We start from the raw sequence: 12,088 nt of genomic DNA on the forward strand, positions 1-12,088 counted from the left end.
GGAGGAAAAAAAGTAAAAGAGCTGGTCAAAGAATATCAAAAGGCCTATGGAGTGATATGGTCATAAATACCATGCTTATATATTTTTAAAATATTTCTTCCAAGTTTTTATGTAAATTCCAGTTAGTTATTATACAGTGTAATATTAGTTTCAGGTGTAAGATTTAGTGCCTCATCATTTATGTACAACACCCAATGCTTAATCCCTATCACCCATTTAACCCATCCCCTTGCTTACCTCCCCTCCAGGGACCCTCAGTTTGTTCTCTATAGCTAAGAGTCTGTTTTCTATTTTGCCTCTCCTTTTTCCCCCTTCCCATATGTTCATCTGTTTTGTTTCTTAAATTCTACATATGAGTGAAATCATATGGTATTTGTTTCTCTCTGACTGACATATTTCACTTAGAATAATATATTCTAGCTCCATCCACGTTGTTGCAATTGGTAAGATTTCTTTCTTTTTTATGGCTGAGTAGTATTCCATTATATATATATATACCACATCTTCTTTATCCATTCATTAGTCGATGGACATTTGGGATCTTTCCATAGTTTGGCTATTGTTGATAGTGCTGCTATAAACATCAGGATGCATGTATCCCATCAAATCAGTATTTATGCATCCTTGGGGTAAACACCTAGGAGTGCAATTGAATATCATGCTTAATAGAAAGTTCTTATCCCCACTGGATGGTTCAGATCCTGATGGTCATCTTGAATTTAGTAGACATATTATTTTTAGGATAAATTATTGCCCAAAATGTTGTTGAATATCTTTTTTTAAATGTGATAAGGAGATGTTGACCAAGGTTAGATGGTACACTAGGCAGGAAAAAGTTATAACAAGCCAGCCTGTGATCAATTTCTTTCTTTCTTCTTTTTTTCTTTTAAACACAAGGTGCCAATGGCACTTTATTTTTTCTTTTTAACATCCTGTTCTTTAGCTTCCTCAGCCCATTTTGCTCAGATGTAGAGCCAGGCGTTGACATGTGCCATGCAAAGATTGGCCAATGCCTTAAAGTTCTTCTCTTCCTCTGTAATGACTCTGGTTTTCTCCTTCTTGTAGATATTTGGCATCTGCATGACTGGCCCTGTCAGCTCTGTAGCCAATTTGAGTTCTTCAGCAGCACTGTCTCCTTTCTTGGGGGCTGAGGGCTTCCTGGGAAAGAGGATGAACTTGGAGTGGTACTCCTTCGGCCACTGCCCATTGACCTGCATGGGCTCAGTGGACTTGTTCCACCTTCTTGGATCCACTGAGATCCCAATGGCCCATGCCACCTTCTTGTGGATGCCAGCCACCCATAACTCTTCCCAGCTGAAGCCCCTGCCAGTTCACACTTTGGTATGATACCTTACAGTGGGGCACTTCACAATGGGCCAGACAGGTCCTGGCAGGGAGGGCGCAGGGCAATGGGGCTTGCCTTGGCTTGCCAGACCTTGTGTCTGCAGATCTTCCTTGTGGGCTGGTTGAACCACGTGGCCATGCACAGCTGCCAGTTCTTGTGGAAGTAGGGCTTCAGGATCTTGTCGTTCTGGCTGGGCACTATGGCTACTGCCCATGGGCCTGGGGGCAGTGGAGAGGGGAGCAAGTCAGAGCCCAGGCTCTGGCTAGACGCAGTGGCCTGCCTGCCCCCAGAGCCTAGGCCCAACCTTCTCTGGTGTGATCAGTTTCTTCTATGATTAATGGATGAGGGGACACTTTGGAGGAAAGAAAAAAAAAAGGCAGGTAACCTAGTGTAATTTCCTTGTAAATATGATAATTGAATGTCTGGGGAAATAGATTAATGATACTAGTCATTATCTATGCAGTACTCTTATGTCTGTGGATTAGGATTGCTTAAGAAAAATAAACATAATTTGTAGAGAATGTCACATAAACTATACAAGTCTCTGGAGAATAGGACATAGATATTTCATAACATCTTGTTGTATGGGCTAACCTGTGAACCTCTTATAGAAACCTCTCCTATTATTCTGGAGCAGAAAGTATGTGTATAATGTGTATAATGAAAGGAAGGGACCATGGAGCCACATGGGATGATCTCTCCCTGCTTTGTCTGGCCTCCTGACTACTTGATCTTTAAAATTATTAGTAAGGTTTGATACAGTGTAAATTCTCTTATATGATTCTAGTTTGGATTGTTTTGGATTCTAGAAACATTAATTTACTGAAAAATAATATTTTAAGAAGAAATTGGTGTGAAGATTCTAGGCAACTGTCGCATATGATTTTGAAATTGTTTCATTGTTCTAATTTTTTTTTTATAGAGTGCTGGTATTATATTCTTATGTCTCTTCTTGCCCCTAAGAGAAAATTGTAATTGGGGTAATTCAGTGGTAGAGGAATGAAAGAGAACAAGCTCCAGAGGAGATGATAGGGCTGCTAATTGAGAGAAGCAAACCGCAAATAGGCACTGAGTGAAACCTTTCTGGCTTGCACTGAGCAGAATAAGAAAAGTGAGTCAGTCAGACGCTTTTATATATATATTGTGGACCATTAATTTCACTGTGGAATCAATAGATTCACTTGAAAATGTGAGAGGTTCCCACTGTCAAAGTTTATGGGGTAGGGACAAATTTGAAGCACTCCTTATTGCTGGCATCATGCTATTATACAGTATCCATTGTGTAACCCTTTTAGAGTGAGCTTGGATAGACAAATGTGTTGGCATAAATCAAGATGGGATCTCTAAGATCAAAATTTCATTCTCTAACTTGTGTGTTCTTAGAGTAAACTTAATTGTCCTCTGGTCCATTTCATAGGCCTCTGTGTCTAAAACGTATATGCCATTGTTCTGGGTGAATATGCATATTAGATCAGTGAGAATAAAGGAAAACAGGAAGGTTTGCATAAGATCATTCTGATACTCCACTCTGTTGAGCTTCTTCCTTCACAGATATAACATTTCTGGCTGAAAACAGTCTGACATCTAAGCCCAGTGAGTTAAAAATAAAGAACAAAAACTGGGGAAATTTTTGGCTTCTAAGGAGAGTAAGCTTTCTTCTCCCTTCCGTCCTTTGTTGGAAATACATGTCAGCTCAAGTGAATGGTAAATATTGGGCCACTGATAATGTGGAAATCTATCATTCTCTTGTCTCTCTTTGTAATATCTCTGTACCATCCAGTAATTACAGTATGGCAAGATCTCAGGCTGCCCTTGATTATTTAGTAAGAGACCTCATCCCAGAGGAGGTTTGAGGTATAGACTTGACTGGTTCTGCTGTGTATATCATGCTTTTCTCCTCCTTGATGTCTCACTTTGGGATTACTTCTCTTCTCTTTCATGTGTTAGTCTAGAGAGTCCAGATTCTGGGTACCCAGAGACCACCGAATCCATTTCTTCCAACTAACCCAGTGGCTACCCAGGGTTGCTGACAAGTTTGAGGTATCATGTCTCATTTTTTAGAATAGGAAAATTTTTGTCTTGTACACACTTTCTGCATATATCTTTTGCAAATCTGAGACTGGAGTAGGCAAATGGTCAGGGATTTTGGTTTTCAGTATTGTGGTTTTCAGCCAAGTATTATTTCATCCTGACTAGCATCCATGTTGTGCTTTATTGCCACCTATAACTCCATCCATTTGGGTTGCTAAGCAGTGCAGGGTGAAAAAGTGAAGCACTACCTATATTTTTGCAAACATTACATCATATCATGAATATTTGGAAAAGTCAGGGTGAATGCCCCTGATGTCATATTTCCTTTTCTTGGTGGCACAAAAAGATTAATCAATGTAGGTACACCTGTTAGTTGGGAATGAAGCCAGCATCATTGATTTAAGAGTTCAGCATGTGCAGATGCTGCTAGGGGTCTCTCTTGCATCAATTATTATGGAAGTCATGCTTTAAAAAAAAAAAAAAGAAGACATTGTGTCTCTTAAACCAACTTCGGTCGGTGGTCATAACACAGTTGTAAAATTTATCCTTTGAGTAAATAGAGGGTAAGAGACCGAATTCTGGCTTTTTTAAGAACATGCCATTTTTCTATAATAACTGTTTAAATCCCTAGACTCATCAGATGTGTAGAGTTAGCATTTGAAACTTAAACTTAACAGCAGACACTTGAACTGTATAGTATGTGGGGGGAGGGCAAAAACATTAATTATCTGATTGATTTCAAAAAGAATTTAGAGTACGTTATGTTTTGTAACCCTGCTTTTCCTAATAATCCTGAGTTACCTGGGATGAGAAAAAAAGCAATCTGGAGTTGAGTAATTGCATGTGTTACCAAAATAAGTACTGTCAATAAGAGAAGAAATACAAACACAAATAATTCAGATTTAATTTCCACTAATTAGTACCAAAAAGAGTTTTTGAGTTTTTTAAACAAAAAAAAAGCATGTGGGTTGTATAGTATCTCTAGTACTCTTTACATTTTTTCTTTCTATTCCTTTATTATTTTAGGAATTATTCAAGATATAATTCTCCTCCCTTTTCTAAGTTTCACCTTTCTTGTTGGATGGGAATTATAAAAAGATAGATTTTTGTTACTTCAAATTCAATATTAGAAGAACTAACTTAATCACACCTAAGCCATAGATAAGGTAAAATATAGATAACTCAAAACTGATTTTATTTAAATTACTTTAAACAAGGTATTTATGGGCTCCTGGGTGGCTCAGTGGGTTAAGCGTCTGCCTTTGGCTCAGGTCATGATCTCAGGATCCTGAGATCGAGCCCCGTAGGCTCTCAGGAAAGGTCCCACTGTGCTCTCTCTATTTCTCAAATAAATAAATAAAGTCTTTAAAATATATATATATAATTATAAAATCAACCTTTCTTTCATTGGGATATGTATAGGGAATACACAACACTGTATAAAGTTCTAAAAGACTTCAATAAAAATTACATTTTACAGATAGTTATCATTAAATACATTTCAAAAAATGGAAATCTAAGGAAATCTTCAAGATTACAGCATGTTTTAGACACTGGAGTGTTTTAACAGCCAGGATTTTCTATGTGTCATAAACCTTAAGTCTTATACATATATTATTTAATATATAATATTCCTTGTGTAGGCACTGTTACCTGAGGGGTATGTGACTTGGATATGGTAAACTGACAGACTCCAATTCATTCGGACAGTAAACAACATGGCCGCATGTCAAATCTAGTTGTGTCTGAATGAAACATGTACTCATAAACGCTGTAAGGCCTGGCACAGTAAAAAATATTCATAACATGAGAAATATCCTAAAACCGTGAGGTTATATAGACATATTTCACAGTCTTGCTATTTAGTGTTAGTGTTTTTGTATGGCAAGGACATCTGCTCCACGGGGAATAAGATGATATCAATGGACACTTTTTTTCTTTGAAAGTTCAATCTAATTTACATAACTGAGGACCATAAAAATGATTGGGATTCAAAATCAATTACATTAACTTTTTATTTATTTTTTATTTTTTTATTTTTTTTAAAGATTTTATTTATTTATTTGAGAGACAGAGAATGAGAGACAGAGAGCATGAGAGGGAGGAGGGTCAGAGGGAGAAGCAGACTCCCCGCTGAGCAGAGAGCCCGATGCGGGACTCGATCCCGGGACTCTAGGATCATGACCTGGGCCGAAGGCAGTCGCTTAACCAACTGAGCCACCCAGGCGCCCTACATTAACTTTTTAAACTCTGAGTTTCATTTGAAAATATTTAATGTTCACCTTTTATTTTTTTGCCTAAAGATAGTATCTTTCTGTCCAATGCCTTACATAATATGAATAGGAGCCCATGACACCAAGAACTTCAGGAATTCACCCAAAAACACTAACACACCATTAATTAGAAATTAGAATAATCAAAATATTAAATAAATTAAATTTTGACAAAGTACACTGTTGGGAGAAACACATTATACTTGTCCTTTCTTCTAATCATATTAACACGTAATACCTTATGGCAAAAATGATGGAGGAAAACTTAAAAACAGCAAAGATGGGGTAGAATATGATCTTAAAAATAGAAATATAAAACATTTTATCAAATAATAATAGAATAATGCAATAAATCTCTCATGCTATGCCCCTATCCAATATTTGCCCCTCCTTTGTATATTTAAGTGACCAGTAATTTTATTCCCTAATACTCAACTATAACTTACTAATAAGTCCTTATATTTAAATAGCATTCTTAAATGTATTTAAATTAATTCTACCATTTTACCTGTGAAAAATGAAATAAGGAAAGCCATCTTTATTTTTTTTTATTTTTTTAAATATCAGGTGTAAAATTTAATGATTCATCACTTACATACAACACCTAGTGCTCATCACAAGTGCCCTCCTTAATCACCCATTTAACCCATACCCTCACTTACCTCCTCTTTGGTAAACCTCAGTTTGTTCTCTGTAGTTAAGAGTCTGTTTTCTGATTTGCCTCTCTCTCTCTTTTTCCTCCTTCCCCTATGTTCATCTGTTTTGTTTCTTAAATTCCACATATAAGTGAAATCATATGGTATTTGTCTTTCTCTGACTTATTTCACTTAGCATAATACCCTCTAGCTCCGTCCATGTCATTGTAAATGGCAAGATTTCATTCTTTTGATGGCTGAATAATATTCCATTATATATTCATATATATATCACATCTTCTTTATCCATTCATCAGTCAATGGACATTTGGGATATTTCCATATTTCAGCCATTTTAAAAATAGAGCTGGAGAGCTCCTAGGTGGCTCAGTCGGTTAAACATCTGCCTTCAGCTCAGGTCATGATCCCGAAGTCCCAGGATTGAGCCCCACATTGGGCTCCCTGCTCAGCGGGGAGTCTACTTCTCCCTCTGCCCTTCACCCTGCTTGTTGCTCTCTCTCTCTCTCACTTTCTCTCTCTCTCAAAAAATAAATAAAAATCTTAAAAAAAAAATAAAAATAGAGCTGAAGCAGCTATTTCAGAGGAATTGCCTTGCATGTCTTATTTCCTAAACCTTTGAACTGGGCCACATTCCAACATTCCAAGTCAGCAAGAATGAAAAAAATCCCATTTGAAAAGACTGATAAAAATGAATTTTTGCCCAGTAACCACTTTGCTTGACCAGTTAGTGATCTACAAGATGTATAAATCTAGCTCTGCTTGTCAGAACAATGAATTCTTCTTAAAAACAACTTACCTAATCTTCTTTTATGTCCATAAAACCCCTGAGTCCACCTCCTGTAAGGAGGACACTGTTTGGGCTTCTATTTAAATCTGTGTACCCCAAATTGCAATTCTTTGATCCCAAATAAATGCCAACCTCTTGAACTGGTTTCTTATTCTAAGTTTCTTCAAGAGTTTCCTCCTTCAGCAACTCCAGCTGGTTTTATGTTTAAGAACTATGATCCTTCTTATAAATATTTACCCCAGTGGACCCAAAATTCCAAAGATAATTTGCAATTACAGTGGTCATTTTGGGGCTTTTTTGAACTCACAGAACTTGACTTGAGAATCATGGATTTAAAACCAGACAAATCAAATGGTATGCTTAATTGGTATTTGGAAACTTTAAAATGAACTCAAGACTGATTGCCTCTTTTCAGAGTACTGTTTCCAAATTCATAGAGAAAATTTCTCAATTAGAAAAGAATCATAAGGTTTAAAGAATTCTTCTCTTCAGCCTCCTTCTACTGCTTCAGGTTGCTCTCCCTCTCCCTCTTCTACTTCTCTTTGTTCCTCTGTGGCCAAACTCTCTCTTTACCCCCACGATCCCAAGGCTTCTCTAGATCCTCCTGTTTCATCCTCTTCACACTGTCCTGTTCCAATGCACCTTTTCAAGGTTAGACCTAGAAGTTACAGTCATGAACATTTTATATGCTCCCTAGACGAAGGCTGAATTGAGAGCTATTGCTAAGGAGTTTCAAGAGTTTCTGAAGACCCTCATCAGTTTGCTGATAAATTTAATATTGTCATCCAAACCTATCACTCTGGTTTCTCTGATCTTTATCAATAGGTCCATCTACTTTTTGGAAAGGGTCAAGGTCAACATTGGATGCTGAAGGCTGAATGCCATTAGATAATCTCCAATGGTCTTACTGAAGGACGGGATACCTGTTGGGTGGACTGCTAAAGCTTTACAGGAAGCCATTCCCCATATCTTCCCTAAAGTCACTGATTGGAATAAAATCCATACATGGACTCGAAAGCTTGATAAACCAGTTTATGACTGCTATAATAAGTTTCAAATTGTTTTTAAGGAAAACTCAGGCCTTCCTTTAGATGTTGATTCCATCCAGATGGCTTTCAATTCCATGTTTGCAAATGACTTCTGTCGTGAATTTTCTCTACTTGTAAAAAGGACTGGGATGAAATGGGAGACTATGTTTACCCTGATCTAGTCAGTCTAGCCAATCAATTAGCTAGAACCCTTGAGGACGCTACCTAAAGAAAGTCAAATAAAATCTAAATTTACAACTCCAACAGATGTCTGCCTCCTCTCATAGGCCATGGCAATCAAAAACTAGACCAGCAGCTTCTCCTAAAAATATTTGCCATGTTTGTAAAAAACCCAGACACTGGAAAAAGGACTGCCTTAAACAGAAATACCAAAGGCAATCCTCTAACACCAAACCTTCACCCTCTCTAATGCACAGAGGCTGCTCCCAGAAAACACAAGAGGTCTTTCTGATTTTGCCCCTTAATCATCTCGGTGAAACTTCGGTAATGATTGGAAGTGAGGTTCTTACCACTTTAATAGACACTGGCCCAACTTTTCTGCGTTCATCCTCAAACAATCCCTTACTAGGAGTACTGAAAAAATTCCATTGGTGGGAATTTCTAATAAACCCTTAACAGGTTATAAGCCTCTTTCCTTACCTTTTCAATTAGTCCCTCTTCTGGACAGTCCTATTCCTTTTTACTAGTCCACTCAGCTCCTGTCCATCTACTTGGAAGAGACTTCTTAGAAAAATACCACACTGCCATCTCTTTTTTCCAAAAAAGGGAAATTATTCTTAAAATCAATTCAACCTCTCCTTCAACTGGCAGCATTGGAAACCATTCAATGCCTCTAAAAGTCTTTCCCCTTAAATCAGCTAATAAGGACACTGAGAGCTTAATTCTCTTAGAAAAAGTCCCTAAAGGACTTATGGCAAAATCCACAACAGATATCAAGCAGACCATTCAGCTTCCCCAGTAAAGATTCAAGTTGATCCAAGCAAACCCTTTCTTAATATCAGGCAATACCCTTTAAACTTTGAAGCTACTGCAGGAATAAAACCAATTATAGAGGAATGCAAGGCTCAAAAACTTATAGTCTCTGGTATCAGTCCTTGTAGTACACTCATCCTTTCTGTAAAGAAACTTCATGGACAAGGGTGGAGGTTTGTCCAGGACCCCAAAGACATCAATAGCACTGCCACTTCCTAACACTCAATTCTCTCTAACCTTCACACTCTCCAACCTCCATTCCCACAAAGAGTAAGTTTTTTTCTGTAACTGATTTCTGTAGTGCTTTCTATAGTATCCCCGTGGATCCCCAAAAGCCAATTTTTATTTGCCTTCATTTGGGAAAGACAGCACTCAACATCTTTCTGCAAGCCGACTCACCTCTTCTGATTTTAACTTCTCCCTACATTAGATCTTGCTGCATTTTAATTAATTAATTAATTTTTAAATTTTTTTTTATTTTTTATTTTATTTTTATTTATTTGAGAGAGAGAATGAGATAGATAGAGAGAGCATGAGAGGGGGGAGGGTCAGAGGGAGAAGTAGACCCCCCGCTGAGCAGGGAGCCCGATGCGGGACTCGATCCCGGGACTCCAGGATCATGACCTGAGCCGAAGGCACTCGCTTAGCCAACTGAGCCACCCAGGCGCCCATTAATTTTTTTATTTTAAGAGATTACACCTGAACTTCCTCCACAGGACCCGTTGCCTCCTGAATGCAGGAGGCGGGCTTTGGGGCTACCTCCAGGGGCCACCCGAGGCGCGACGCGGCTCACTGCTTGCTTTCCGCCCTACTTGCACTTTGCATCTTAGGCGTTGGGGCTGACCAGGCACGGGGGGAGGTAGCGGCCGTGCATCTGCTGCCTGCTGCAAGAGTCCCAGGTTTCCGCAGAGGGAGGGAAGGGAATCCCGTTCCACCGCCTGGCTCTGCCTCGCCTGGCGCGCTCAGGGGGCGGGGGCTGAGGGGCGGGGTGGGGCGGGGCCACAGACAAGGTCCCTGGGACTCCTAGGCAACCCACAGTGCCAGGGGCCCTCTCCCACCAGGAAGTCTCCCATAACTCTTCTCCCTTTAACTGTTTACTAGACACGCCACGACTGTCTAACCTTGGTCTGGTCTTAGACTGGTCTAACTGACCAACTGCTGACACCTAGAGCTGACTTGCAGAAAAGTCTATTATTAATGTGAACTCTCTTGGTTTACTGATGGTTCCTATTTAAGGAATAATGGAAGGAAATACTGTGCTGGGTGGGTCCACTATTACCACTACCTTCCAAATAACGGAAGCAGCTCCTTTACCGACCGCTACTTTGGCACAACAGGCAGAATTTTATGCTCCAACTACATAGAGCTTTTACATTTTAGCAAAAGGAAAAATAGTCACGACACCTTTGTAGTTGTTCATGATTTGGGTTTGTCTTGAAAACAAGATTTTTAACCTCTGGAGGGTGTTAAATTAAAAATATAGCTTTTGCCATTGAATTATTAGATTTAATTGAACTCCCTTCCTCCCCCCCATTATCAAGTTCCCTGGGTATTCAAAATTAGAATCAGATGAGGCTATAGGAAATAATTTAGATGATCAAGCAGCAAAAACAGCCCGTCTTAAATCCACTGAACTAATAACTTCATAGCAAATATTATTTTCCAAAAGAAGATTTCAATCTTATTGTAAAGGATGCCTGATTCAGTGCACCACACAGAGAAAAACTTTATTGGGCTGACAATTGTATTTTCAGTTCCTTAACAAATTCATGGTATGGCCCAAGTAACAAACCAGTACTACCAGAATCTCTGGGGGAAAAAAAAAAAAAATGAAAACAACTATTTGAAATAGCCCATCAAATGATTCATTGGGCAACTGACAAAGTCTAAGTTTTCTGAAGCAATATTGGTGAGAAATGTTTCTAAGGCTGCTAAGGAAGCACTCTTAACCTGCACTATTTGTCCAAAATTTCACCCAGGGAAAATGATTCAGACAGCTCCCAGACATTTTGATTTACCTAGTGGGCCTTTTGAGATCCAGCAAATGGGTTTCATCCAACTGCCACCTTCTCATGGTTACAACTAAGTCCTTGTCATGAGCTGTGTGTTTTCTCATTGGGTTAAGGCACTTCCTTGCTGGTGTGCTACTGCCTCAGCTGTTGCAAAAGCATTGTTACTAAAGATAATACCTGCTTGGGGCATAGACTTGGAATTACATGGTGACAAAGGAACACACTTTGCTGGCCACATCATGAAGCAAATATACTCCCTTTGGCTTCTGTTACAACATTTCCATTGTACCTACTACCCTCAGTCCTGTGAACTGGTGGAAAGAACAAATGGCATCATTAAAACACAACTGGCTAAATTTATGGAAACATTAAAATTGACTTGGCCTAAAGCAGTTCCTATGGTCCTATCGAATTTAAGAGCTGCTCCCTTCCAAAAACATAAACTCTTTCCCTTGGAGCTTGTAACTGGGAGACCTATGAATCTGGCCCTGGCAGCATTTGATGTTCAATTAATTAAAGGAGATATTCTCCACTTCTTCAAGGGACTAATTAAGGTCAGGGACAAAAATCATGCCTTGGAGAACAATCTTTTCACAGCACACTTCTGGGAGACAAAGAAATAAAACACAACCTATGACCAGTTCCTTTTGCTTATTGGAAGCGACATCTTCAAAAGGATTCCTTACAATTCAAATGGAAAGGACCATATCAGGTATTCTTAACTAACCCTTTTGCTACAAAACTAAAAGGTATTTATTCTTGGATTCATGTTTCTCATTTAAAGAAAGTGCCTACTCCCTGCCAGACTGCTGAATCAAAGGGAGAATTAAAATTAAAGTTCACCAGTAGTTGAAGCAGATGACATCTGATGCTGACAGGTTTCAGGAGATTCTGGGCCAGGCCTGTATACCTAAGGTTCTTGCTCATATCAATATTACTATCAGTACTGTCTTACTTATAAGT

The 12,088-nt window shown here is 38.8% G+C and overlaps 1 pseudogene; it reads right to left on the minus strand.

Annotated features, from left to right (window-relative positions):
* Nucleotides 1–911: 911 nt before the first annotated feature.
* Nucleotides 912–12,088, minus strand: part of LOC110582033 — a 43,717-nt pseudogene continuing 32,540 nt past the window's right edge.

The sequence above is a fragment of the Neomonachus schauinslandi genome, chromosome 8 (assembly GCF_002201575.2).
Source record: "Neomonachus schauinslandi chromosome 8, ASM220157v2, whole genome shotgun sequence".
In the NCBI taxonomy this organism is placed as follows: Eukaryota; Metazoa; Chordata; class Mammalia; order Carnivora; family Phocidae; genus Neomonachus; species Neomonachus schauinslandi.